The sequence below is a fragment of the Schistocerca cancellata genome, unplaced genomic scaffold (assembly GCF_023864275.1).
Source record: "Schistocerca cancellata isolate TAMUIC-IGC-003103 unplaced genomic scaffold, iqSchCanc2.1 HiC_scaffold_1109, whole genome shotgun sequence".
Taxonomy (NCBI): domain Eukaryota; kingdom Metazoa; phylum Arthropoda; class Insecta; order Orthoptera; family Acrididae; genus Schistocerca; species Schistocerca cancellata.
Window position 1 is genome coordinate 688484 of NW_026047108.1, and position 25105 is coordinate 713588.

Consider the following 25105-nt stretch of genomic DNA (forward strand, 5'->3'; position numbering starts at 1 on the left):
TGGTGAGAGAGATCTGGAGTTGTCGGCGGGGAGACAGGCGTCTCAACCGGCGCACCGATCGTTACATTGTGCGTGGCGACCTCCATAGTGGTCCCGTCCTGCGAAACGTCTTGTTCATCGTGAAAGTTGTCCGCCGACCTCTGCGTGGAAATGTCGGCTGCTTGGGTGTCGTCTTCGTCGTCGCGGGTGGCAACGCTCTGAGAGCCCGTGGGTGAACGGCGACGGCGTTTGCGCCTACGTGGCGAGCGTTGTTTGCGCACGTGTTCCTCAGTGTCGGACGACGGCAAGGAGGAGCGTCGACCTGGTTCGAAGGCGTCGGTGGGTACAATGAAATTGTCAAACAGGTGTTGTGAAGAAGTACTGGTCTCCTCAGCGTCCGGTGCGGGAGCCTGTTCGGCGGCAAGGTTGTCAGGTGGGGCGTCTGCACCGTCCGTTGGTGACTGGGACGGTGGGACGTGCCGATCGGAAGGACCGGGCGACGGACTGGACGAAACTGTAGACGTGGCGAGAGCCGCTGCGTAAGTGACCGGTAGGGCGGTCATCGTGGGTGTGACGGACGCTTCCGACAACGGGAGCTGCGCGACACGTCGTTGAATGCATTCAGACCGTAGGTGACCTTCTTTCCCGCAACCGGAACAGGTCCGAGGTTGGCCGTCGTACATTATAATGGCACGGCAGCCTCCGATACGTAGATAGGAAGGCACGTGTTTTTGCAACTCGATGCGGACCTGTCTAACACCGTTTAAAACTGGATAGATCTGAAATTGGACCCATCGTTCGGCAACATGTTCCAGAACGTTGCCATAGGGACGGAGCGCCTCGATGACGACGTCTGCAGGTAGTTCGAACGGCAGTTCGAAGATCCTTATCGTCCGTGTGCCGAGACCTGCGTGATCGACGGTAACGGGTCCGACGTTGCCGTCAGAATGACAGAAGCGCAGTCCACGTTTTGCCTCTTGAAGCACCTTGTCGCACGCCGCATCGTTGATCATTTTGACGTAGACGGTACTGGTAACTCCAGGGCCTTGGGTCGGGCGAAGTCGGAACAAAAGTTGAAACGTAATGTCTTCTTCCGATAGTTGTGCGCCATGGTGGTCTAGAAGGAAAACGGCACTTACAGCGGCCGAAGTAAACACAAACACACCGTGCGCGCCTCGCCCGCAGCGCTCTGGCGCGTGACCGCCTCGCAGCACTGCCGGCGGCAGACTGACTGTCCGACTGAGCTAGCCGGGCTGCACGCAACGCGTTACGAGCCATACAATACTGATTTGACCTGCGACCATCTATTGAAGATTCTTTTGACTACAGCTTATTTCCTGCTGCCACAAGTCAGCTACAATCCTATTCAATGAAAAATTGTCTCCGAAAGGCATCAAATCTGCTTGAAATGATACGTGGCTATCAGCACCATTATTCAACACACATGCTCGACAGTGCGCAGACGCCTGTGGCGTAGCCCTTGGCTCCTGAATCAGATGCAGTAGTTCCAACAAAAACTCTCCTGAACGGCACTGTGCCGAAAACTTCGCTACAGATCACCCTTGTCTTGCTTGTGCTTCTGGTAGACGCCGGTTTTGCAGCCAGGAAGCGGACAGCAGCAACTTCCAACTAGTTTTAGAGTACTCAAACAACACAGTAAAACAGCATGCATCTTTTGCAGAACAGGAAAAACTCGACCGTGACAGGATTCGAACCTGCAATCTTCGGATCCGAAGTCCGACGCCTTATCCATTAGGCCACACGGTCACTGGCGCAATATACTTCTCCACACACACCTCATTTTCGACATTTGTACACTTGGCAGAATGAATTTCCCATCTTTGACGCAGTTCTCCATCTCAAATTTCAGTACTAAAAGTACGACGCTACTTCTTGCTGTGTCCCATCGCAAGTTACATTCAAGCCCTTATGACGCTGATCAAACAAGAGAAGGCAAATCAGCTTCAATCGCTTAGTGCCATCTCAGTCGCTTGCAGAAGGTACCTCACCCTATGTGATACAATGGCGAGTTGTCGCTATTACCAAAGCGGCGGCGGCGCCGACGACGACGACGACGACGACGACGACGACGACGACAATCGCGAGGGTCTTTATCAGGGGTAGAAAATACATCACAAGAACTAAGTATTTCACGTCGGCATTCTCCGGAGACTGCCAAAAGCAGCAGTTTCTGGTGCCCACTTTAATAGCACCATTCACACTATTCATTTGCGAGAGCATTTCTTAAATACCGCACCCATTCATAATTTTTTTATCCTTGACCGCTTTTTTCGAAAGGGCCACGGTGGGAGGGGCTGTTACAAAATTCATTTGCCTCCTACGAGGATCGAACTGACGACCTCTGGTTTACTAGACCAGCGCTCTGCCACTGAGCTAAGGAGGCGCCTCCAAGCGCACTTTTCGGGTACTTTGTTCTTACAGACTAGTGAATCGGAGCCCTTCAGCTCGAAACGCACCGCATGAGCGACCATTATTTGCATTTAGTTAGCACAGCTGCTGCTTTCCTACACATCTCACACTATATCGATGTACAACTAAAATTCCAAAACAACACATTTATTTCATTTCAGAGTCACTTTCAGCTTCAAATACCGTTCCTCTGATATTCATACGAAGCTAGGCATCGTCGTAACCCGTTACGTTCATTACGCAAGGCTCACGAGAGGGGCGCATGTTGGATCCGCGTAGACACAAAATTTTGCGCCGCCCAGCGTGGGGCTCGAACCCACGACCCTGAGATTAAGAGTCTCATGCTCTACCGACTGAGCTAGCCGGGCTGCACGCAACGCGTTACGAGCCATACAATACTGATTTGACCTGCGACCATCTATTGAAGATTCTTTTGACTACAGCTTATTTCCTGCTGCCACAAGTCAGCTACAATCCTATTCAATGAAAAATTGTCTCCGAAAGGCATCAAATCTGCTTGAAATGATACGTGGCTATCAGCACCATTATTCAACACACATGCTCGACAGTGCGCAGACGCCTGTGGCGTAGCCCTTGGCTCCTGAATCAGATGCAGTAGTTCCAACAAAAACTCTCCTGAACGGCACTGTGCCGAAAACTTCGCTACAGATCACCCTTGTCTTGCTTGTGCTTCTGGTAGACGCCGGTTTTGCAGCCAGGAAGCGGACAGCAGCAACTTCCAACTAGTTTTAGAGTACTCAAACAACACATAAAAGAGCATGCATCTTTTGCAGAACAGGAAAAACTCGACCGTGACAGGATTCGAACCTGCAATCTTCGGATCCGAAGTCCGACGCCTTATCCATTAGGCCACACGGTCACTGGCGCAATATACTTCTCCACACACACCTCATTTTCGCCATTTGTACACTTGGCAGAACGAATTTCCCATCTTTGACGCAGTTCTCCATCTCAAATTTCAGTACTAAAAGTACGACGCTACTTCTTGCTGTGTCCCATCGCAAGTTACATTCAAGCCCTTATGACGCTGATCAAACAAGAGAAGGCAAATCAGCTTCAATCGCTTAGTGCCATCTCAGTCGCTTGCAGAAGGTACCTCACCCTATGTGATACAATGGCGAGTTGTCGCTATTACCAAAGCGGCGGCGGCGCCGACGACGACGACGACGACGACGACGACAATCGCGAGGGTCTTTATCAGGGGTAGAAAATACATCACAAGAACTAAGTATTTCACGTCGGCATTCTCCGGAGACTGCCAAAAGCAGCAGTTTCTGGTGCCCACTTTAATAGCACCATTCACACTATTCATTTGCGAGAGCATTTCTTAAATACCGCACCCATTCATAATTTTTTTATCCTTGACCGCTTTTTTCGAAAGGGCCACGGTGGGAGGGGCTGTTACAAAATTCATTTGCCTCCTGTGAGGATCGAACTGACGACCTCTGGTTTACTAGACCAGCGTTCTGCCACTGAGCTAAGGAGGCGCCTCCAAGCGCACTTTTCGGGTACTTTGTTCTTACAGACTAGTGAATCGGAGCCCTTCAGCTCGAAACGCACCGCATGAGCGACCATTATTTGCATTTAGTTAGCACAGCTGCTGCTTTCCTACACATCTCACACTATATCGATGTACAACTAAAATTCCAAAACAACACATTTATTTCATTTCAGAGTCACTTTCAGCTTCAAATACCGTTCCTCTGATATTCATACGAAGCTAGGCATCGTCGTAACCCGTTACGTTCATTACGCAAGGCTCACGAGAGGGGCGCATGTTGGATCCGCGTAGACACAAAATTTTGCGCCGCCCAGCGTGGGGCTCGAACCCACGACCCTGAGATTAAGAGTCTCATGCTCTACCGACTGAGCTAGCCGGGCTGCACGCAACGCGTTACGAGCCATACAATACTGATTTGACCTGCGACCATCTATTGAAGATTCTTTTGACTACAGCTTATTTCCTGCTGCCACAAGTCAGCTACAATCCTATTCAATGAAAAATTGTCTCCGAAAGGCATCAAATCTGCTTGAAATGATACGTGGCTATCAGCACCATTATTCAACACACATGCTCGACAGTGCGCAGACGCCTGTGGCGTAGCCCTTGGCTCCTGAATCAGATGCAGTAGTTCCAACAAAAACTCTCCTGAACGGCACTGTGCCGAAAACTTCGCTACAGATCACCCTTGTCTTGCTTGTGCTTCTGGTAGACGCCGGTTTTGCAGCCAGGAAGCGGACAGCAGCAACTTCCAACTAGTTTTAGAGTACTCAAACAACACATAAAAGAGCATGCATCTTTTGCAGAACAGGAAAAACTCGACCGTGACAGGATTCGAACCTGCAATCTTCGGATCCGAAGTCCGACGCCTTATCCATTAGGCCACACGGTCACTGGCGCAATATACTTCTCCACACACACCTCATTTTCGCCATTTGTACACTTGGCAGAACGAATTTCCCATCTTTGACGCAGTTCTCCATCTCAAATTTCAGTACTAAAAGTACGACGCTACTTCTTGCTGTGTCCCATCGCAAGTTACATTCAAGCCCTTATGACGCTGATCAAACAAGAGAAGGCAAATCAGCTTCAATCGCTTAGTGCCATCTCAGTCGCTTGCAGAAGGTACCTCACCCTATGTGATACAATGGCGAGTTGTCGCTATTACCAAAGCGGCGGCGGCGCCGACGACGACGACGACGACGACGACGACAATCGCGAGGGTCTTTATCAGGGGTAGAAAATACATCACAAGAACTAAGTATTTCACGTCGGCATTCTCCGGAGACTGCCAAAAGCAGCAGTTTCTGGTGCCCACTTTAATAGCACCATTCACACTATTCATTTGCGAGAGCATTTCTTAAATACCGCACCCATTCATAATTTTTTTATCCTTGACCGCTTTTTTCGAAAGGGCCACGGTGGGAGGGGCTGTTACAAAATTCATTTGCCTCCTGTGAGGATCGAACTGACGACCTCTGGTTTACTAGACCAGCGTTCTGCCACTGAGCTAAGGAGGCGCCTCCAAGCGCACTTTTCGGGTACTTTGTTCTTACAGACTAGTGAATCGGAGCCCTTCAGCTCGAAACGCACCGCATGAGCGACCATTATTTGCATTTAGTTAGCACAGCTGCTGCTTTCCTACACATCTCACACTATATCGATGTACAACTAAAATTCCAAAACAACACATTTATTTCATTTCAGAGTCACTTTCAGCTTCAAATACCGTTCCTCTGATATTCATACGAAGCTAGGCATCGTCGTAACCCGTTACGTTCATTACGCAAGGCTCACGAGAGGGGCGCATGTTGGATCCGCGTAGACACAAAATTTTGCGCCGCCCAGCGTGGGGCTCGAACCCACGACCCTGAGATTAAGAGTCTCATGCTCTACCGACTGAGCTAGCCGGGCTGCACGCAACGCGTTACGAGCCATACAATACTGATTTGACCTGCGACCATCTATTGAAGATTCTTTTGACTACAGCTTATTTCCTGCTGCCACAAGTCAGCTACAATCCTATTCAATGAAAAATTGTCTCCGAAAGGCATCAAATCTGCTTGAAATGATACGTGGCTATCAGCACCATTATTCAACACACATGCTCGACAGTGCGCAGACGCCTGTGGCGTAGCCCTTGGCTCCTGAATCAGATGCAGTAGTTCCAACAAAAACTCTCCTGAACGGCACTGTGCCGAAAACTTCGCTACAGATCACCCTTGTCTTGCTTGTGCTTCTGGTAGACGCCGGTTTTGCAGCCAGGAAGCGGACAGCAGCAACTTCCAACTAGTTTTAGAGTACTCAAACAACACAGTAAAACAGCATGCATCTTTTGCAGAACAGGAAAAACTCGACCGTGACAGGATTCGAACCTGCAATCTTCGGATCCGAAGTCCGACGCCTTATCCATTAGGCCACACGGTCACTGGCGCAATATACTTCTCCACACACACCTCATTTTCGACATTTGTACACTTGGCAGAATGAATTTCCCATCTTTGACGCAGTTCTCCATCTCAAATTTCAGTACTAAAAGTACGACGCTACTTCTTGCTGTGTCCCATCGCAAGTTACATTCAAGCCCTTATGACGCTGATCAAACAAGAGAAGGCAAATCAGCTTCAATCGCTTAGTGCCATCTCAGTCGCTTGCAGAAGGTACCTCACCCTATGTGATACAATGGCGAGTTGTCGCTATTACCAAAGCGGCGGCGGCGCCGACGACGACGACGACGACGACGACGACAATCGCGAGGGTCTTTATCAGGGGTAGAAAATACATCACAAGAACTAAGTATTTCACGTCGGCATTCTCCGGAGACTGCCAAAAGCAGCAGTTTCTGGTGCCCACTTTAATAGCACCATTCACACTATTCATTTGCGAGAGCATTTCTTAAATACCGCACCCATTCATAATTTTTTTATCCTTGACCGCTTTTTTCGAAAGGGCCACGGTGGGAGGGGCTGTTACAAAATTCATTTGCCTCCTGTGAGGATCGAACTGACGACCTCTGGTTTACTAGACCAGCGCTCTGCCACTGAGCTAAGGAGGCGCCTCCTAGCGCACTTTTCGGGTACTTTGTTCTTACAGACTAGTGAATCGGAGCCCTTCAGCTCGAAACGCACCGCATGAGCGACCATTATTTGCATTTAGTTAGCACAGCTGCTGCTTTCCTACACATCTCACACTATATCGATGTACAACTAAAATTCCAAAACAACACATTTATTTCATTTCAGAGTCACTTTCAGCTTCAAATACCGTTCCTCTGATATTCATACGAAGCTAGGCATCGTCGTAACCCGTTACGTTCATTACGCAAGGCTCACGAGAGGGGCGCATGTTGGATCCGCGTAGACACAAAATTTTGCGCCGCCCAGCGTGGGGCTCGAACCCACGACCCTGAGATTAAGAGTCTCATGCTCTACCGACTGAGCTAGCCGGGCTGCACGCAACGCGTTACGAGCCATACAATACTGATTTGACCTGCGACCATCTATTGAAGATTCTTTTGACTACAGCTTATTTCCTGCTGCCACAAATCAGCTACAATCCTATTCAATGAAAAATTGTCTCCGAAAGGCATCAAATCTGCTTGAAATGATACGTGGCTATCAGCACCATTATTCAACACACATGCTCGACAGTGCGCAGACGCCTGTGGCGTAGCCCTTGGCTCCTGAATCAGATGCAGTAGTTCCAACAAAAACTCTCCTGAACGGCACTGTGCCGAAAACTTCGCTACAGATCACCCTTGTCTTGCTTGTGCTTCTGGTAGACGCCGGTTTTGCAGCCAGGAAGCGAACAGCAGCAACTTCCAACTAGTTTTAGAGTACTCAAACAACACATAAAAGAGCATGCATCTTTTGCAGAACAGGAAAAACTCGACCGTGACAGGATTCGAACCTGCAATCTTCGGATCCGAAGTCCGACGCCTTATCCATTAGGCCACACGGTCACTGGCGCAATATACTTCTCCACACACACCTCATTTTCGCCATTTGTACACTTGGCAGAACGAATTTCCCATCTTTGACGCAGTTCTCCATCTCAAATTTCAGTACTAAAAGTACGACGCTACTTCTTGCTGTGTCCCATCGCAAGTTACATTCAAGCCCTTATGACGCTGATCAAACAAGAGAAGGCAAATCAGCTTCAATCGCTTAGTGCCATCTCAGTCGCTTGCAGAAGGTACCTCACCCTATGTGATACAATGGCGAGTTGTCGCTATTACCAAAGCGGCGGCGGCGGCGCCGACGACGACGACGACGACGACGACGACGACGACGACGACGACAATCGCGAGGGTCTTTATCAGGGGTAGAAAATACATCACAAGAACTAAGTATTTCACGTCGGCATTCTCCGGAGACTGCCAAAAGCAGCAGTTTCTGGTGCCCACTTTAATAGCACCATTCACACTATTCATTTGCGAGAGCATTTCTTAAATACCGCACCCATTCATAATTTTTTTATCCTTGACCGCTTTTTTCGAAAGGGCCACGGTGGGAGGGGCTGTTACAAAATTCATTTGCCTCCTGTGAGGATCGAACTGACGACCTCTGGTTTACTAGACCAGCGCTCTGCCACTGAGCTAAGGAGGCGCCTCCAAGCGCACTTTTCGGGTACTTTGTTCTTACAGACTAGTGAATCGGAGCCCTTCAGCTCGAAACGCACCGCATGAGCGACCATTATTTGCATTTAGTTAGCACAGCTGCTGCTTTCCTACACATCTCACACTATATCGATGTACAACTAAAATTCCAAAACAACACATTTATTTCATTTCAGAGTCACTTTCAGCTTCAAATACCGTTCCTCTGATATTCATACGAAGCTAGGCATCGTCGTAACCCGTTACGTTCATTACGCAAGGCTCACGAGAGGGGCGCATGTTGGATCCGCGTAGACACAAAATTTTGCGCCGCCCAGCGTGGGGCTCGAACCCACGACCCTGAGATTAAGAGTCTCATGCTCTACCGACTGAGCTAGCCGGGCTGCACGCAACGCGTTACGAGCCATACAATACTGATTTGACCTGCGACCATCTATTGAAGATTCTTTTGACTACAGCTTATTTCCTGCTGCCACAAGTCAGCTACAATCCTATTCAATGAAAAATTGTCTCCGAAAGGCATCAAATCTGCTTGAAATGATACGTGGCTATCAGCACCATTATTCAACACACATGCTCGACAGTGCGCAGACGCCTGTGGCGTAGCCCTTGGCTCCTGAATCAGATGCAGTAGTTCCAACAAAAACTCTCCTGGACGGCACTGTGCCCTAAACTTCGCTACAGATCACCCTTGTCTTGCTTGTGCTTCTGGTAGACGCCGGTTTTGCAGCCAGGAAGCGGACAGCAGCAACTTCCAACTAGTTTTAGAGTACTCAAACAACACAGTAAAACAGCATGCATCTTTTGCAGAACAGGAAAAACTCGACCGTGACAGGATTCGAACCTGCAATCTTCGGATCCGAAGTCCGACGCCTTATCCATTAGGCCACACGGTCACTGGCGCAATATACTTCTCCACACACACCTCATTTTCGACATTTGTACACTTGGCAGAATGAATTTCCCATCTTTGACGCAGTTCTCCATCTCAAATTTCAGTACTAAAAGTACGACGCTACTTCTTGCTGTGTCCCATCGCAAGTTACATTCAAGCCCTTATGACGCTGATCAAACAAGAGAAGGCAAATCAGCTTCAATCGCTTAGTGCCATCTCAGTCGCTTGCAGAAGGTACCTCACCCTATGTGATACAATGGCGAGTTGTCGCTATTACCAAAGCGGCGGCGGCGCCGACGACGACGACGACGACGACGACGACAATCGCGAGGGTCTTTATCAGGGGTAGAAAATACATCACAAGAACTAAGTATTTCACGTCGGCATTCTCCGGAGACTGCCAAAAGCAGCAGTTTCTGGTGCCCACTTTAATAGCACCATTCACACTATTCATTTGCGAGAGCATTTCTTAAATACCGCACCCATTCATAATTTTTTTATCCTTGACCGCTTTTTTCGAAAGGGCCACGGTGGGAGGGGCTGTTACAAAATTCATTTGCCTCCTGTGAGGATCGAACTGACGACCTCTGGTTTACTAGACCAGCGCTCTGCCACTGAGCTAAGGAGGCGCCTCCTAGCGCACTTTTCGGGTACTTTGTTCTTACAGACTAGTGAATCGGAGCCCTTCAGCTCGAAACGCACCGCATGAGCGACCATTATTTGCATTTAGTTAGCACAGCTGCTGCTTTCCTACACATCTCACACTATATCGATGTACAACTAAACTTCCAAAACAACACATTTATTTCATTTCAGAGTCACTTTCAGCTTCAAATACCGTTCCTCTGATATTCATACGAAGCTAGGCATCGTCGTAACCCGTTACGTTCATTACGCAAGGCTCACGAGAGGGGCGCATGTTGGATCCGCGTAGACACAAAATTTTGCGCCGCCCAGCGTGGGGCTCGAACCCACGACCCTGAGATTAAGAGTCTCATGCTCTACCGACTGAGCTAGCCGGGCTGCACGCAACGCGTTACGAGCCATACAATACTGATTTGACCTGCGACCATCTATTGAAGATTCTTTTGACTACAGCTTATTTCCTGCTGCCACAAATCAGCTACAATCCTATTCAATGAAAAATTGTCTCCGAAAGGCATCAAATCTGCTTGAAATGATACGTGGCTATCAGCACCATTATTCAACACACATGCTCGACAGTGCGCAGACGCCTGTGGCGTAGCCCTTGGCTCCTGAATCAGATGCAGTAGTTCCAACAAAAACTCTCCTGAACGGCACTGTGCCGAAAACTTCGCTACAGATCACCCTTGTCTTGCTTGTGCTTCTGGTAGACGCCGGTTTTGCAGCCAGGAAGCGGACAGCAGCAACTTCCAACTAGTTTTAGAGTACTCAAACAACACAGTAAAACAGCATGCATCTTTTGCAGAACAGGAAAAACTCGACCATGACAGGATTCGAACCTGCAATCTTCGGATCCGAAGTCCGACGCCTTATCCATTATGCCACACCTTCAATGGCGCAATATACTTCTCCACACACACCTTATTTTCGCCATTTGTACACTTGGCAGAATGAATTTCCCATCTTTGACGCAGTTCTCCATCTCAAATTTCAGTACTAAAAGTACGACGCTACTTCTTGCTGTGTCCCATCGCAAGTTACATTCAAGCCCTTATGACGCTGATCAAACAAGAGAAGGCAAATCAGCTTCAATCGCTTAGTGCCATCTCAGTCGCTTGCAGAAGGTACCTCACCCTATGTGATACAATGGCGAGTTGTCGCTATTACCAAAGCGGCGGCGGCGCCGACGACGACGACGACGACGACGACGACGACGACGACAATCGCGAGGGTCTTTATCAGGGGTAGAAAATACATCACAAGAACTAAGTATTTCACGTCGGCATTCTCCGGAGACTGCCAAAAGCAGCAGTTTCTGGTGCCCACTTTAATAGCACCATTCACACTATTCATTTGCGAGAGCATTTCTTAAATACCGCACCCATTCATAATTTTTTTATCCTTGACCGCTTTTTTCGAAAGGGCCACGGTGGGAGGGGCTGTTACAAAATTCATTTGCCTCCTGTGAGGATCGAACTGACGACCTCTGGTTTACTAGACCAGCGCTCTGCCACTGAGCTAAGGAGGCGCCTCCAAGCGCACTTTTCGGGTACTTTGTTCTTACAGACTAGTGAATCGGAGCCCTTCAGCTCGAAACGCACCGCATGAGCGACCATTATTTGCATTTAGTTAGCACAGCTGCTTCTTTCCTACACATCTTTCACTATATCGATGTACAACTAAAATTCCAAAACAACACATTTATTTCATTTCAGAGTCACTTTCAGCTTCAAATACCGTTCCTCTGATATTCATACGAAGCTAGGCATCGTCGTAACCCGTTACGTTCATTACGCAAGGCTCACGAGAGGGGCGCATGTTGGATCCGCGTAGACACAAAATTTTGCGCCGCCCAGCGTGGGGCTCGAACCCACGACCCTGAGATTAAGAGTCTCATGCTCTACCGACTGAGCTAGCCGGGCTGCACGCAACGCGTTACGAGCCATACAATACTGATTTGACCTGCGACCATCTATTGAAGATTCTTTTGACTACAGCTTATTTCCTGCTGCCACAAATCAGCTACAATCCTATTCAATGAAAAATTGTCTCCGAAAGGCATCAAATCTGCTTGAAATGATACGTGGCTATCAGCACCATTATTCAACACACATGCTCGACAGTGCGCAGACGCCTGTGGCGTAGCCCTTGGCTCCTGAATCAGATGCAGTAGTTCCAACAAAAACTCTCCTGAACGGCACTGTGCCGAAAACTTCGCTACAGATCACCCTTGTCTTGCTTGTGCTTCTGGTAGACGCCGGTTTTGCAGCCAGGAAGCGGACAGCAGCAACTTCCAACTAGTTTTAGAGTACTCAAACAACACAGTAAAACAGCATGCATCTTTTGCAGAACAGGAAAAACTCGACCGTGACAGGATTCGAACCTGCAATCTTCGGATCCGAAGTCCGACGCCTTATCCATTAGGCCACACGGTCACTGGCGCAATATACTTCTCCACACACACCTCATTTTCGCCATTTGTACACTTGGCAGAATGAATTTCCCATCTTTGACGCAGTTCTCCATCTCAAATTTCAGTACTAAAAGTACGACGCTACTTCTTGCTGTGTCCCATCGCAAGTTACATTCAAGCCCTTATGACGCTGATCAAACAAGAGAAGGCAAATCAGCTTCAATCGCTTAGTGCCATCTCAGTCGCTTGCAGAAGGTACCTCACCCTATGTGATACAATGGCGAGTTGTCGCTATTACCAAAGCGGCGGCGGCGCCGACGACGACGACGACGACGACGACGACAATCGCGAGGGTCTTTATCAGGGGTAGAAAATACATCACAAGAACTAAGTATTTCACGTCGGCATTCTCCGGAGACTGCCAAAAGCAGCAGTTTCTGGTGCCCACTTTAATAGCACCATTCACACTATTCATTTGCGAGAGCATTTCTTAAATACCGCACCCATTCATAATTTTTTTATCCTTGACCGCTTTTTTCGAAAGGGCCACGGTGGGAGGGGCTGTTACAAAATTCATTTGCCTCCTGTGAGGATCGAACTGACGACCTCTGGTTTACTAGACCAGCGCTCTGCCACTGAGCTAAGGAGGCGCCTCCTAGCGCACTTTTCGGGTACTTTGTTCTTACAGACTAGTGAATCGGAGCCCTTCAGCTCGAAACGCACCGCATGAGCGACCATTATTTGCATTTAGTTAGCACAGCTGCTGCTTTCCTACACATCTCACACTATATCGATGTACAACTAAAATTCCAAAACAACACATTTATTTCATTTCAGAGTCACTTTCAGCTTCAAATACCGTTCCTCTGATATTCATACGAAGCTAGGCATCGTCGTAACCCGTTACGTTCATTACGCAAGGCTCACGAGAGGGGCGCATGTTGGATCCGCGTAGACACAAAATTTTGCGCCGCCCAGCGTGGGGCTCGAACCCACGACCCTGAGATTAAGAGTCTCATGCTCTACCGACTGAGCTAGCCGGGCTGCACGCAACGCGTTACGAGCCATACAATACTGATTTGACCTGCGACCATCTATTGAAGATTCTTTTGACTACAGCTTATTTCCTGCTGCCACAAATCAGCTACAATCCTATTCAATGAAAAATTGTCTCCGAAAGGCATCAAATCTGCTTGAAATGATACGTGGCTATCAGCACCATTATTCAACACACATGCTCGACAGTGCGCAGACGCCTGTGGCGTAGCCCTTGGCTCCTGAATCAGATGCAGTAGTTCCAACAAAAACTCTCCTGAACGGCACTGTGCCGAAAACTTCGCTACAGATCACCCTTGTCTTGCTTGTGCTTCTGGTAGACGCCGGTTTTGCAGCCAGGAAGCGGACAGCAGCAACTTCCAACTAGTTTTAGAGTACTCAAACAACACATAAAAGAGCATGCATCTTTTGCAGAACAGGAAAAACTCGACCGTGACAGGATTCGAACCTGCAATCTTCGGATCCGAAGTCCGACGCCTTATCCATTAGGCCACACGGTCACTGGCGCAATATACTTCTCCACACACACCTCATTTTCGCCATTTGTACACTTGGCAGAACGAATTTCCCATCTTTGACGCAGTTCTCCATCTCAAATTTCAGTACTAAAAGTACGACGCTACTTCTTGCTGTGTCCCATCGCAAGTTACATTCAAGCCCTTATGACGCTGATCAAACAAGAGAAGGCAAATCAGCTTCAATCGCTTAGTGCCATCTCAGTCGCTTGCAGAAGGTACCTCACCCTATGTGATACAATGGCGAGTTGTCGCTATTACCAAAGCGGCGGCGGCGCCGACGACGACGACGACGACGACGACGACGACGACGACAATCGCGAGGGTCTTTATCAGGGGTAGAAAATACATCACAAGAACTAAGTATTTCACGTCGGCATTCTCCGGAGACTGCCAAAAGCAGCAGTTTCTGGTGCCCACTTTAATAGCACCATTCACACTATTCATTTGCGAGAGCATTTCTTAAATACCGCACCCATTCATAATTTTTTTATCCTTGACCGCTTTTTTCGAAAGGGCCACGGTGGGAGGGGCTGTTACAAAATTCATTTGCCTCCTGTGAGGATCGAACTGACGACCTCTGGTTTACTAGACCAGCGCTCTGCCACTGAGCTAAGGAGGCGCCTCCAAGCGCACTTTTCGGGTACTTTGTTCTTACAGACTAGTGAATCGGAGCCCTTCAGCTCGAAACGCACCGCATGAGCGACCATTATTTGCATTTAGTTAGCACAGCTGCTGCTTTCCTACACATCTCACACTATATCGATGTACAACTAAAATTCCAAAACAACACATTTATTTCATTTCAGAGTCACTTTCAGCTTCAAATACCGTTCCTCTGATATTCATACGAAGCTAGGCATCGTCGTAACCCGTTACGTTCATTACGCAAGGCTCACGAGAGGGGCGCATGTTGGATCCGCGTAGACACAAAATTTTGCGCCGCCCAGCGTGGGGCTCGAACCCACGACCCTGAGATTAAGAGTCTCATGCTCTACCGACTGAGCTAGCCGGGCTGCACGCAACGCGTTACGAGCCATACAATACTGATTTGACCTGCGACCATCTATTGAAGATTCTTTTGACTACAGCTTATTTCCTGCTGCCACAAGTCAGCTACAATCCTATTCAATGAAAAATTGTCTCCGAAAGGCATCAAATCTGCTTGAAATGATACGTGGCTATCAGCACCATTATTCAACACACATGCTCGACAGTGCGCAGACGCCTGTGGCGTAGCCCTTGGCTCCTGAATCAGATGCAGTAGTTCCAACAAAAACTCTCCTGAACGGCACTGTGCCGAAAACTTCGCTACAGATCACCCTTGTCTTGCTTGTGCTTCTGGTAGACGCCGGTTTTGCAGCCAGGAAGCGGACAGCAGCAACTTCCAACTAGTTTTAGAGTACTCAAACAACACAGTAAAACAGCATGCATCTTTTGCAGAACAGGAAAAACTCGACCGTGACAGGATTCGAACCTGCAATCTTCGGATCCGAAGTCCGACGCCTTATCCATTAGGCCACACGGTCACTGGCGCAATATACTTCTCCACACACACCTCATTTTCGACATTTGTACACTTGGCAGAATGAATTTCCCATCTTTGACGCAGTTCTCCATCTCAAATTTCAGTACTAAAAGTACGACGCTACTTCTTGCTGTGTCCCATCGCAAGTTACATTCAAGCCCTTATGACGCTGATCAAACAAGAGAAGGCAAATCAGCTTCAATCGCTTAGTGCCATCTCAGTCGCTTGCAGAAGGTACCTCACCCTATGTGATACAATGGCGAGTTGTCGCTATTACCAAAGCGGCGGCGGCGCCGCCGACGACGACGACGACGACGACGACGACGACGACGACAATCGCGAGGGTTTTTATCAGGGGTAGAAAATACATCACAAGAACTAAGTATTTCACGTCGGCATTCTCCGGAGACTGCCAAAAGCAGCTGTTTCTGGTGCCCACTTTAATAGCACCATTCACACTATTCATTTGCGAGAGCATTTCTTAAATACCGCACCCATTCATAATTTTTTTATCCTTGACCGCTTTTTTCGAAAGGGCCACGGTGGGAGGGGCTGTTACAAAATTCATTTGCCTCCTGTGAGGATCGAACTGACGACCTCTGGTTTACTAGACCAGCGCTCTGCCACTGAGCTAAGGAGGCGCCTCCTAGCGCACTTTTCGGGTACTTTGTTCTTACAGACTAGTGAATCGGAGCCCTTCAGCTCGAAACGCACCGCATGAGCGACCATTATTTGCATTTAGTTAGCACAGCTGCTGCTTTCCTACACATCTCACACTATATCGATGTACAACTAAACTTCCAAAACAACACATTTATTTCATTTCAGAGTCACTTTCAGCTTCAAATACCGTTCCTCTGATATTCATACGAAGCTAGGCATCGTCGTAACCCGTTACGTTCATTACGCAAGGCTCACGAGAGGGGCGCATGTTGGATCCGCGTAGACACAAAATTTTGCGCCGCCCAGCGTGGGGCTCGAACCCACGACCCTGAGATTAAGAGTCTCATGCTCTACCGACTGAGCTAGCCGGGCTGCACGCAACGCGTTACGAGCCATACAATACTGATTTGACCTGCGACCATCTATTGAAGATTCTTTTGACTACAGCTTATTTCCTGCTGCCACAAATCAGCTACAATCCTATTCAATGAAAAATTGTCTCCGAAAGGCATCAAATCTGCTTGAAATGATACGTGGCTATCAGCACCATTATTCAACACACATGCTCGACAGTGCGCAGACGCCTGTGGCGTAGCCCTTGGCTCCTGAATCAGATGCAGTAGTTCCAACAAAAACTCTCCTGAACGGCACTGTGCCGAAAACTTCGCTACAGATCACCCTTGTCTTGCTTGTGCTTCTGGTAGACGCCGGTTTTGCAGCCAGGAAGCGGACAGCAGCAACTTCCAACTAGTTTTAGAGTACTCAAACAACACAGTAAAACAGCATGCATCTTTTGCAGAACAGGAAAAACTCGACCATGACAGGATTCGAACCTGCAATCTTCGGATCCGAAGTCCGACGCCTTATCCATTATGCCACACCTTCACTGGCGCAATATACTTCTCCACACACACCTCATTTTCGCCATTTGTACACTTGGCAGAATGAATTTCCCATCTTTGACGCAGTTCTCCATCTCAAATTTCAGTACTAAAAGTACGACGCTACTTCTTGCTGTGTCCCATCGCAAGTTACATTCAAGCCCTTATGACGCTGATCAAACAAGAGAAGGCAAATCAGCTTCAATCGCTTAGTGCCATCTCAGTCGCTTGCAGAAGGTACCTCACCCTATGTGATACAATGGCGAGTTGTCGCTATTACCAAAGCGGCGGCGGCGCCGACGACGACGACGACGACGACGACGACGACGACGACAATCGCGAGGGTCTTTATCAGGGGTAGAAAATACATCACAAGAACTAAGTATTTCACGTCGGCATTCTCCGGAGACTGCCAAAAGCAGCAGTTTCTGGTGCCCACTTTAATAGCACCATTCACACTATTCATTTGCGAGAGCATTTCTTAAATACCGCACCCATTCATAATTTTTTTATCCTTGACCGCTTTTTTCGAAAGGGCCACGGTGGGAGGGGCTGTTACAAAATTCATTTGCCTCCTGTGAGGATCGAACTGACGACCTCTGGTTTACTAGACCAGCGCTCTGCCACTGAGCTAAGGAGGCGCCTCCAAGCGCACTTTTCGGGTACTTTGTTCTTACAGACTAGTGAATCGGAGCCCTTCAGCTCGAAACGCACCGCATGAGCGACCATTATTTGCATTTAGTTAGCACAGCTGCTTCTTTCCTACACATCTTTCACTATATCGATGTACAACTAAAATTCCAAAACAACACATTTATTTCATTTCAGAGTCACTTTCAGCTTCAAATACCGTTCCTCTGATATTCATACGAAGCTAGGCATCGTCGTAACCCGTTACGTTCATAACGCAAGGCTCACGAGAGGGGCGCATGTTGGATCCGCGTAGACACAAAATTTTGCGCCGCCCAGCGTGGGGCTCGAACCCACGACCCTGAGATTAAGAGTCTCATGCTCTACCGACTGAGCTAGCCGGGCTGCACGCAACGCGTTACGAGCCATACAATACTGATTTGACCTGCGACCATCTATTGAAGATTCTTTTGACTACAGCTTATTTCCTGCTGCCACAAATCAGCTACAATCCTATTCAATGAAAAATTGTCTCCGAAAGGCATCAAATCTGCTTGAAATGATACGTGGCTATCAGCACCATTATTCAACACACATGCTCGACAGTGCGCAGACGCCTGTGGCGTAGCCCTTGGCTCCTGAATCAGATGCAGTAGTTCCAACAAAAACTCTCCTGAACGGCACTGTGCCGAAAACTTCGCTACAGATCACCCTTGTCTTGCTTGTGCTTCTGGTAGACGCCGGTTTTGCAGCCAGGAAGCGGACAGCAGCAACTTCCAACTAGTTTTAGAGTACTCAAACAACACAGTAAAACAGCATGCATCTTTTGCAGAACAGGAAAAACTCGACCGTGACAGGATTCGAACCTGCAATCTTCGGATCCGAAGTCCGACGCCTTATCCATTAGGCCACACGGTCACTGGCGCAATATACTTCTCCACACACACCTCATTTTCGACATTTGTACACTTGGCAGAATGAATTTCCCATCTTTGACGCAGTTCTCCATCTCAAATTTCAGTACTAAAAGTACGACGCTACTTCTTGCTGTGTCCCATCGCAAGTTACATTCAAGCCCTTATGACGCTGATCAAACAAGAGAAGGCAAATCAGCTTCAATCGCTTAGTGCCATCTCAGTCGCTTGCAGAAGGTACCTCACCCTATGTGATACAATGGCGAGTTGTCGCTATTACCAAAGCGGCGGCGGCGCCGACGACGACGACGACGACGACGACGACAATCGCGAGGGTCTTTATCAGGGGTAGAAAATACATCACAAGAACTAAGTATTTCACGTCGGCATTCTCCGGAGACTGCCAAAAGCAGCAGTTTCTGGTGCCCACTTTAATAGCACCATTCACACTATTCATTTGCGAGAGCATTTCTTAAATACCGCACCCATTCATAATTTTTTTATCCTTGACCGCTTTTTTCGAAAGGGCCACGGTGGGAGGGGCTGTTACAAAATTCATTTGCCTCCTACGAGGATCGAACTCACGACCTCTGGTTTACTAGACCAGCGCTCTGCCACTGAGCTAAGGAGGCGCCTCCTAGCGCACTTTTCGGGTACTTTGTTCTTACAGACTAGTGAATCGGAGCCCTTCAGCTCGAAACGCACCGCATGAGCGACAATTATTTGCATTTAGTTAGCACAGCTGCTGCTTTCCTACACATCTCACACTATATCGATGTACAACTAAAATTCCAAAACAACACATTTATTTCATTTCAGAGTCACTTTCAGCTTCAAATACCGTTCCTCTGATATTCATACGAAGCTAGGCATCGTCGTAACCCGTTACGTTCATTACGCAAGGCTCACGAGATGGGCGCATGTTGGATCCGCGTAGACACAAAATTTTGCGCCGCCCAGCGTGGGGCTCGAACCCACGACCCTGAGATTAAGAGTCTCATGCTCTACCGACTGAGCTAGCCGGGCTGCACGCAACGCGTTACGAGCCATACAATACTGATTTGACCTGCGACCATCTATTGAAGATTCTTTTGACTACAGCTTATTTCCTGCTGCCACAAATCAGCTACAATCCTATTCAATGAAAAATTGTCTCCGAAAGGCATCAAATCTGCTTGAAATGATACGTGGCTATCAGCACCATTATTCAACACACATGCTCGACAGTGCGCAGACGCCTGTGGCGTAGCCCTTGGCTCCTGAATCAGATGCAGTAGTTCCAACAAAAACTCTCCTGAACGGCACTGTGCCGAAAACTTCGCTACAGATCACCCTTGTCTTGCTTGTGCTTCTGGTAGACGCCGGTTTTGCAGCCAGGAAGCGGACAGCAGCAACTTCCAACTAGTTTTAGAGTACTCAAACAACACATAAAAGAGCATGCATCTTTTGCAGAACAGGAAAAACTAGACCGTGACAGGATTCGAACCTGCAATCTTCGGATCCGAAGTCCGACGCCTTATCCATTAGGCCACACCTTCACTGGCGCAATATACTTCTCCACACACACTTCATTTTCGCCATTTGTACACTTGGCAGAATGAATTTCCCATCTTTGACGCAGTTCTCCATCTCAAATTTCAGTACTAAAAGTACGACGCTACTTCTTGCTGTGTCCCATCGCAAGTTACATTCAAGCCCTTATGACGCTGATCAAACAAGAGAAGGCAAATCAGCTTCAATCGCTTAGTGCCATCTCAGTCGCTTGCAGAAGGTACCTCACCCTATGTGATACAATGGCGAGTTGTCGCTATTACCAAAGCGGCGGCGGCGCCGACGACGACGACGACGACGACGACGACAATCGCGAGGGTCTTTATCAGGGGTAGAAAATACATCACAAGAACTAAGTATTTCACGTCGGCATTCTCCGGAGACTGCCAAAAGCAGCAGTTTCTGGTGCCCACTTTAATAGCACCATTCACACTATTCATTTGCGAGAGCATTTCTTAAATACCGCACCCATTCATAATTTTTTTATCCTTGACCGCTTTTTTCGAAAGGGCCACGGTGGGAGGGGCTGTTACAAAATTCATTTGCCTCCTGTGAGGATCGAACTGACGACCTCTGGTTTACTAGACCAGCGCTCTGCCACTGAGCTAAGGAGGCGCCTCCAAGCGCACTTTTCGGGTACTTTGTTCTTACAGACTAGTGAATCGGAGCCCTTCAGCTCGAAACGCACCGCATGAGCGACCATTATTTGCATTTAGTTAGCACAGCTGCTTCTTTCCTACACATCTTTCACTATATCGATGTACAACTAAAATTCCAAAACAACACATTTATTTCATTTCAGAGTCACTTTCAGCTTCAAATACCGTTCCTCTGATATTCATACGAAGCTAGGCATCGTCGTAACCCGTTACGTTCATTACGCAAGGCTCACGAGAGGGGCGCATGTTGGATCCGCGTAGACACAAAATTTTGCGCCGCCCAGCGTGGGGCTCGAACCCACGACCCTGAGATTAAGAGTCTCATGCTCTACCGACTGAGCTAGCCGGGCTGCACGCAACGCGTTACGAGCCATACAATACTGATTTGACCTGCGACCATCTATTGAAGATTCTTTTGACTACAGCTTATTTCCTGCTGCCACAAGTCTGCTACAATCCTATTCAATGAAAAATTGTCTCCGAAAGGCATCAAATCTGCTTGAAATGATACGTGGCTATCAGCACCATTATTCAACACACATGCTCGACAGTGCGCAGACGCCTGTGGCGTAGCCCTTGGCTCCTGAATCAGATGCAGTAGTTCCAACAAAAACTCTCCTGAACGGCACTGTGCCGAAAACTTCGCTACAGATCACCCTTGTCTTGCTTGTGCTTCTGGTAGACGCCGGTTTTGCAGCCAGGAAGCGGACAGCAGCAACTTCCAACTAGTTTTAGAGTACTCAAACAACACAGTAAAACAGCATGCATCTTTTGCAGAACAGGAAAAACTCGACCGTGACAGGATTCGAACCTGCAATCTTCGGATCCGAAGTCCGACGCCTTATCCATTAGGCCACACGGTCACTGGCGCAATATACTTCTCCACACACACCTCATTTTCGACATTTGTACACTTGGCAGAATGAATTTCCCATCTTTGACGCAGTTCTCCATCTCAAATTTCAGTACTAAAAGTACGACGCTACTTCTTGCTGTGTCCCATCGCAAGTTACATTCAAGCCCTTATGACGCTGATCAAACAAGAGAAGGCAAATCAGCTTCAATCGCTTAGTGCCATCTCAGTCGCTTGCAGAAGGTACCTCACCCTATGTGATACAATGGCGAGTTGTCGCTATTACCAAAGCGGCGGCGGCGCCGACGACGACGACGACGACAATCGCGAGGGTCTTTATCAGGGGTAGAAAATACATCACAAGAACTAAGTATTTCACGTCGGCATTCTCCGGAGACTGCCAAAAGCAGCAGTTTCTGGTGCCCACTTTAATAGCACCATTCACACTATTCATTTGCGAGAGCATTTCTTAAATACCGCACCCATTCATAATTTTTTTATCCTTGACCGCTTTTTTCGAAAGGGCCACGGTGGGAGGGGCTGTTACAAAATTCATTTGCCTCCTACGAGGATCGAACTCACGACCTCTGGTTTACTAGACCAGCGCTCTGCCACTGAGCTAAGGAGGCGCCTCCTAGCGCACTTTTCGGGTACTTTGTTCTTACAGACTAGTGAATCGGAGCCCTTCAGCTCGAAACGCACCGCATGAGCGACCATTATTTGCATTTAGTTAGCACAGCTGCTGCTTTCCTACACATCTCACACTATATCGATGTACAACTAAAATTCCAAAACAACACATTTATTTCATTTCAGAGTCACTTTCAGCTTCAAATACCGTTCCTCTGATATTCATACGAAGCTAGGCATCGTCGTAACCCGTTACGTTCATTACGCAAGGCTCACGAGATGGGCGCATGTTGGATCCGCGTAGACACAAAATTTTGCGCCGCCCAGCGTGGGGCTCGAACCCACGACCCTGAGATTAAGAGTCTCATGCTCTACCGACTGAGCTAGCCGGGCTGCACGCAACGCGTTACGAGCCATACAATACTGATTTGACCTGCGACCATCTATTGAAGATTCTTTTGACTACAGCTTATTTCCTGCTGCCACAAATCAGCTACAATCCTATTCAATGAAAAATTGTCTCCGAAAGGCATCAAATCTGCTTGAAATGATACGTGGCTATCAGCACCATTATTCAACACACATGCTCGACAGTGCGCAGACGCCTGTGGCGTAGCCCTTGGCTCCTGAATCAGATGCAGTAGTTCCAACAAAAACTCTCCTGAACGGCACTGTGCCGAAAACTTCGCTACAGATCACCCTTGTCTTGCTTGTGCTTCTGGTAGACGCCGGTTTTGCAGCCAGGAAGCGGACAGCAGCAACTTCCAACTAGTTTTAGAGTACTCAAACAACACATAAAAGAGCATGCATCTTTTGCAGAACAGGAAAAACTCGACCGTGACAGGATTCGAACCTGCAATCTTCGGATCCGAAGTCCGACGCCTTATCCATTAGGCCACACCTTCACTGGCGCAATATACTTCTCCACACACACTTCATTTTCGCCATTTGTACACTTGGCAGAATGAATTTCCCATCTTTGACGCAGTTCTCCATCTCAAATTTCAGTACTAAAAGTACGACGCTACTTCTTGCTGTGTCCCATCGCAAGTTACATTCAAGCCCTTATGACGCTGATCAAACAAGAGAAGGCAAATCAGCTTCAATCGCTTAGTGCCATCTCAGTCGCTTGCAGAAGGTACCTCACCCTATGTGATACAATGGCGAGTTGTCGCTATTACCAAAGCGGCGGCGGCGCCGACGACGACGACGACGACGACGACGACGACGACAATCGCGAGGGTCTTTATCAGGGGTAGAAAATACATCACAAGAACTAAGTATTTCACGTCGGCATTCTCCGGAGACTGCCAAAAGCAGCAGTTTCTGGTGCCCACTTTAATAGCACCATTCACACTATTCATTTGCGAGAGCATTTCTTAAATACCGCACCCATTCATAATTTTTTTATCCTTGACCGCTTTTTTCGAAAGGGCCACGGTGGGAGGGGCAGTTACAAAATTCATTTGCCTCCTGTGAGGATCGAACTGACGACCTCTGGTTTACTAGACCAGCGCTCTGCCACTGAGCTATGGAGGCGCCTCCAAGCGCACTTTTCGGGTACTTTGTTCTTACAGACTAGTGAATCGGAGCCCTTCAGCTCGAAACGCACCGCATGAGCGACCATTATTTGCATTTAGTTAGCACAGCTGCTTCTTTCCTACACATCTTTCACTATATCGATGTACAACTAAAATTCCAAAACAACACATTTATTTCATTTCAGAGTCACTTTCAGCTTCAAATACCGTTCCTCTGATATTCATACGAAGCTAGGCATCGTCGTAACCCGTTACGTTCATTACGCAAGGCTCACGAGAGGGGCGCATGTTGGATCCGCGTAGACACAAAATTTTGCGCCGCCCAGCGTGGGGCTCGAACCCACGACCCTGAGATTAAGAGTCTCATGCTCTACCGACTGAGCTAGCCGGGCTGCACGCAACGCGTTACGAGCCATACAATACTGATTTGACCTGCGACCATCTATTGAAGATTCTTTTGACTACAGCTTATTTCCTGCTGCCACAAATCAGCTACAATCCTATTCAATGAAAAATTGTCTCCGAAAGGCATCAAATCTGCTTGAAATGATACGTGGCTATCAGCACCATTATTCAACACACATGCTCGACAGTGCGCAGACGCCTGTGGCGTAGCCCTTGGCTCCTGAATCAGATGCAGTAGTTCCAACAAAAACTCTCCTGAACGGCACTGTGCCGAAAACTTCGCTACAGATCACCCTTGTCTTGCTTGTGCTTCTGGTAGACGCCGGTTTTGCAGCCAGGAAGCGGACAGCAGCAACTTCCAACTAGTTTTAGAGTACTCAAACAACACAGTAAAACAGCATGCATCTTTTGCAGAACAGGAAAAACTCGACCGTGACAGGATTCGAACCTGCAATCTTCGGATCCGAAGTCCGACGCCTTATCCATTAGGCCACACGGTCACTGGCGCAATATACTTCTCCACACACACCTCATTTTCGACATTTGTACACTTGGCAGAATGAATTTCCCATCTTTGACGCAGTTCTCCATCTCAAATTTCAGTACTAAAAGTACGACGCTACTTCTTGCTGTGTCCCATCGCAAGTTACATTCAAGCCCTTATGACGCTGACCAAACAAGAGAAGGCAAATCAGCTTCAATCGCTTAGTGCCATCTCAGTCGCTTGCAGAAGGTACCTCACCCTATGTGATACAATGGCGAGTTGTCGCTATTACC

General features: G+C 48.1%; 43 non-coding genes across 43 annotated transcripts; all 43 read right to left on the bottom strand.

The window, feature by feature from the left end:
- Nucleotides 1-1673: 1673 nt before the first annotated feature.
- Nucleotides 1674-1746, bottom strand: Trnar-ucg (transfer RNA arginine (anticodon UCG)). Its single transcript has one exon. It is a non-coding gene; the product is annotated as a tRNA-Arg (tRNA).
- Nucleotides 1747-2311: 565 nt separating this feature from the next.
- Trnat-agu (transfer RNA threonine (anticodon AGU)) lies at nt 2312-2383 on the bottom strand. The gene has a single exon. It is a non-coding gene; the product is annotated as a tRNA-Thr (tRNA).
- Nucleotides 2384-2704: 321 nt separating this feature from the next.
- Trnak-cuu (transfer RNA lysine (anticodon CUU)) lies at nt 2705-2777 on the bottom strand. The gene has a single exon. It is a non-coding gene; the product is annotated as a tRNA-Lys (tRNA).
- Nucleotides 2778-3216: 439 nt separating this feature from the next.
- Nucleotides 3217-3289, bottom strand: Trnar-ucg (transfer RNA arginine (anticodon UCG)). The gene has a single exon. It is a non-coding gene; the product is annotated as a tRNA-Arg (tRNA).
- A 556-nt stretch (nt 3290-3845) lies between these two features.
- On the bottom strand, nt 3846-3917 carry Trnat-agu (transfer RNA threonine (anticodon AGU)). The gene has a single exon. It is a non-coding gene; the product is annotated as a tRNA-Thr (tRNA).
- Nucleotides 3918-4238: 321 nt separating this feature from the next.
- Trnak-cuu (transfer RNA lysine (anticodon CUU)) lies at nt 4239-4311 on the bottom strand. The gene has a single exon. It is a non-coding gene; the product is annotated as a tRNA-Lys (tRNA).
- A 439-nt stretch (nt 4312-4750) lies between these two features.
- Nucleotides 4751-4823, bottom strand: Trnar-ucg (transfer RNA arginine (anticodon UCG)). Its single transcript has one exon. It is a non-coding gene; the product is annotated as a tRNA-Arg (tRNA).
- A 556-nt stretch (nt 4824-5379) lies between these two features.
- Nucleotides 5380-5451, bottom strand: Trnat-agu (transfer RNA threonine (anticodon AGU)). Its single transcript has one exon. It is a non-coding gene; the product is annotated as a tRNA-Thr (tRNA).
- A 321-nt stretch (nt 5452-5772) lies between these two features.
- On the bottom strand, nt 5773-5845 carry Trnak-cuu (transfer RNA lysine (anticodon CUU)). The gene has a single exon. It is a non-coding gene; the product is annotated as a tRNA-Lys (tRNA).
- Nucleotides 5846-6285: 440 nt separating this feature from the next.
- On the bottom strand, nt 6286-6358 carry Trnar-ucg (transfer RNA arginine (anticodon UCG)). Its single transcript has one exon. It is a non-coding gene; the product is annotated as a tRNA-Arg (tRNA).
- Nucleotides 6359-6914: 556 nt separating this feature from the next.
- Trnat-agu (transfer RNA threonine (anticodon AGU)) lies at nt 6915-6986 on the bottom strand. Its single transcript has one exon. It is a non-coding gene; the product is annotated as a tRNA-Thr (tRNA).
- Nucleotides 6987-7307: 321 nt separating this feature from the next.
- Trnak-cuu (transfer RNA lysine (anticodon CUU)) lies at nt 7308-7380 on the bottom strand. Its single transcript has one exon. It is a non-coding gene; the product is annotated as a tRNA-Lys (tRNA).
- Nucleotides 7381-7819: 439 nt separating this feature from the next.
- Trnar-ucg (transfer RNA arginine (anticodon UCG)) lies at nt 7820-7892 on the bottom strand. The gene has a single exon. It is a non-coding gene; the product is annotated as a tRNA-Arg (tRNA).
- A 574-nt stretch (nt 7893-8466) lies between these two features.
- Trnat-agu (transfer RNA threonine (anticodon AGU)) lies at nt 8467-8538 on the bottom strand. Its single transcript has one exon. It is a non-coding gene; the product is annotated as a tRNA-Thr (tRNA).
- Nucleotides 8539-8859: 321 nt separating this feature from the next.
- On the bottom strand, nt 8860-8932 carry Trnak-cuu (transfer RNA lysine (anticodon CUU)). The gene has a single exon. It is a non-coding gene; the product is annotated as a tRNA-Lys (tRNA).
- Nucleotides 8933-9372: 440 nt separating this feature from the next.
- On the bottom strand, nt 9373-9445 carry Trnar-ucg (transfer RNA arginine (anticodon UCG)). Its single transcript has one exon. It is a non-coding gene; the product is annotated as a tRNA-Arg (tRNA).
- A 556-nt stretch (nt 9446-10001) lies between these two features.
- Trnat-agu (transfer RNA threonine (anticodon AGU)) lies at nt 10002-10073 on the bottom strand. Its single transcript has one exon. It is a non-coding gene; the product is annotated as a tRNA-Thr (tRNA).
- Nucleotides 10074-10394: 321 nt separating this feature from the next.
- Trnak-cuu (transfer RNA lysine (anticodon CUU)) lies at nt 10395-10467 on the bottom strand. The gene has a single exon. It is a non-coding gene; the product is annotated as a tRNA-Lys (tRNA).
- Nucleotides 10468-11545: 1078 nt separating this feature from the next.
- Nucleotides 11546-11617, bottom strand: Trnat-agu (transfer RNA threonine (anticodon AGU)). The gene has a single exon. It is a non-coding gene; the product is annotated as a tRNA-Thr (tRNA).
- Nucleotides 11618-11938: 321 nt separating this feature from the next.
- On the bottom strand, nt 11939-12011 carry Trnak-cuu (transfer RNA lysine (anticodon CUU)). The gene has a single exon. It is a non-coding gene; the product is annotated as a tRNA-Lys (tRNA).
- A 440-nt stretch (nt 12012-12451) lies between these two features.
- Trnar-ucg (transfer RNA arginine (anticodon UCG)) lies at nt 12452-12524 on the bottom strand. The gene has a single exon. It is a non-coding gene; the product is annotated as a tRNA-Arg (tRNA).
- A 556-nt stretch (nt 12525-13080) lies between these two features.
- Trnat-agu (transfer RNA threonine (anticodon AGU)) lies at nt 13081-13152 on the bottom strand. Its single transcript has one exon. It is a non-coding gene; the product is annotated as a tRNA-Thr (tRNA).
- A 321-nt stretch (nt 13153-13473) lies between these two features.
- Nucleotides 13474-13546, bottom strand: Trnak-cuu (transfer RNA lysine (anticodon CUU)). Its single transcript has one exon. It is a non-coding gene; the product is annotated as a tRNA-Lys (tRNA).
- Nucleotides 13547-13985: 439 nt separating this feature from the next.
- On the bottom strand, nt 13986-14058 carry Trnar-ucg (transfer RNA arginine (anticodon UCG)). Its single transcript has one exon. It is a non-coding gene; the product is annotated as a tRNA-Arg (tRNA).
- Nucleotides 14059-14623: 565 nt separating this feature from the next.
- On the bottom strand, nt 14624-14695 carry Trnat-agu (transfer RNA threonine (anticodon AGU)). The gene has a single exon. It is a non-coding gene; the product is annotated as a tRNA-Thr (tRNA).
- A 321-nt stretch (nt 14696-15016) lies between these two features.
- Nucleotides 15017-15089, bottom strand: Trnak-cuu (transfer RNA lysine (anticodon CUU)). The gene has a single exon. It is a non-coding gene; the product is annotated as a tRNA-Lys (tRNA).
- Nucleotides 15090-15529: 440 nt separating this feature from the next.
- Trnar-ucg (transfer RNA arginine (anticodon UCG)) lies at nt 15530-15602 on the bottom strand. The gene has a single exon. It is a non-coding gene; the product is annotated as a tRNA-Arg (tRNA).
- A 568-nt stretch (nt 15603-16170) lies between these two features.
- On the bottom strand, nt 16171-16242 carry Trnat-agu (transfer RNA threonine (anticodon AGU)). Its single transcript has one exon. It is a non-coding gene; the product is annotated as a tRNA-Thr (tRNA).
- Nucleotides 16243-16563: 321 nt separating this feature from the next.
- On the bottom strand, nt 16564-16636 carry Trnak-cuu (transfer RNA lysine (anticodon CUU)). The gene has a single exon. It is a non-coding gene; the product is annotated as a tRNA-Lys (tRNA).
- A 1078-nt stretch (nt 16637-17714) lies between these two features.
- Nucleotides 17715-17786, bottom strand: Trnat-agu (transfer RNA threonine (anticodon AGU)). Its single transcript has one exon. It is a non-coding gene; the product is annotated as a tRNA-Thr (tRNA).
- A 321-nt stretch (nt 17787-18107) lies between these two features.
- On the bottom strand, nt 18108-18180 carry Trnak-cuu (transfer RNA lysine (anticodon CUU)). Its single transcript has one exon. It is a non-coding gene; the product is annotated as a tRNA-Lys (tRNA).
- A 440-nt stretch (nt 18181-18620) lies between these two features.
- Trnar-ucg (transfer RNA arginine (anticodon UCG)) lies at nt 18621-18693 on the bottom strand. Its single transcript has one exon. It is a non-coding gene; the product is annotated as a tRNA-Arg (tRNA).
- Nucleotides 18694-19249: 556 nt separating this feature from the next.
- Trnat-agu (transfer RNA threonine (anticodon AGU)) lies at nt 19250-19321 on the bottom strand. Its single transcript has one exon. It is a non-coding gene; the product is annotated as a tRNA-Thr (tRNA).
- Nucleotides 19322-19642: 321 nt separating this feature from the next.
- Trnak-cuu (transfer RNA lysine (anticodon CUU)) lies at nt 19643-19715 on the bottom strand. The gene has a single exon. It is a non-coding gene; the product is annotated as a tRNA-Lys (tRNA).
- Nucleotides 19716-20783: 1068 nt separating this feature from the next.
- On the bottom strand, nt 20784-20855 carry Trnat-agu (transfer RNA threonine (anticodon AGU)). Its single transcript has one exon. It is a non-coding gene; the product is annotated as a tRNA-Thr (tRNA).
- Nucleotides 20856-21176: 321 nt separating this feature from the next.
- Trnak-cuu (transfer RNA lysine (anticodon CUU)) lies at nt 21177-21249 on the bottom strand. The gene has a single exon. It is a non-coding gene; the product is annotated as a tRNA-Lys (tRNA).
- A 440-nt stretch (nt 21250-21689) lies between these two features.
- Nucleotides 21690-21762, bottom strand: Trnar-ucg (transfer RNA arginine (anticodon UCG)). The gene has a single exon. It is a non-coding gene; the product is annotated as a tRNA-Arg (tRNA).
- Nucleotides 21763-22309: 547 nt separating this feature from the next.
- Nucleotides 22310-22381, bottom strand: Trnat-agu (transfer RNA threonine (anticodon AGU)). Its single transcript has one exon. It is a non-coding gene; the product is annotated as a tRNA-Thr (tRNA).
- Nucleotides 22382-22702: 321 nt separating this feature from the next.
- On the bottom strand, nt 22703-22775 carry Trnak-cuu (transfer RNA lysine (anticodon CUU)). The gene has a single exon. It is a non-coding gene; the product is annotated as a tRNA-Lys (tRNA).
- A 439-nt stretch (nt 22776-23214) lies between these two features.
- Trnar-ucg (transfer RNA arginine (anticodon UCG)) lies at nt 23215-23287 on the bottom strand. Its single transcript has one exon. It is a non-coding gene; the product is annotated as a tRNA-Arg (tRNA).
- A 562-nt stretch (nt 23288-23849) lies between these two features.
- Nucleotides 23850-23921, bottom strand: Trnat-agu (transfer RNA threonine (anticodon AGU)). Its single transcript has one exon. It is a non-coding gene; the product is annotated as a tRNA-Thr (tRNA).
- A 321-nt stretch (nt 23922-24242) lies between these two features.
- Trnak-cuu (transfer RNA lysine (anticodon CUU)) lies at nt 24243-24315 on the bottom strand. The gene has a single exon. It is a non-coding gene; the product is annotated as a tRNA-Lys (tRNA).
- Nucleotides 24316-24755: 440 nt separating this feature from the next.
- On the bottom strand, nt 24756-24828 carry Trnar-ucg (transfer RNA arginine (anticodon UCG)). The gene has a single exon. It is a non-coding gene; the product is annotated as a tRNA-Arg (tRNA).
- Nucleotides 24829-25105: the final 277 nt, after the last annotated feature.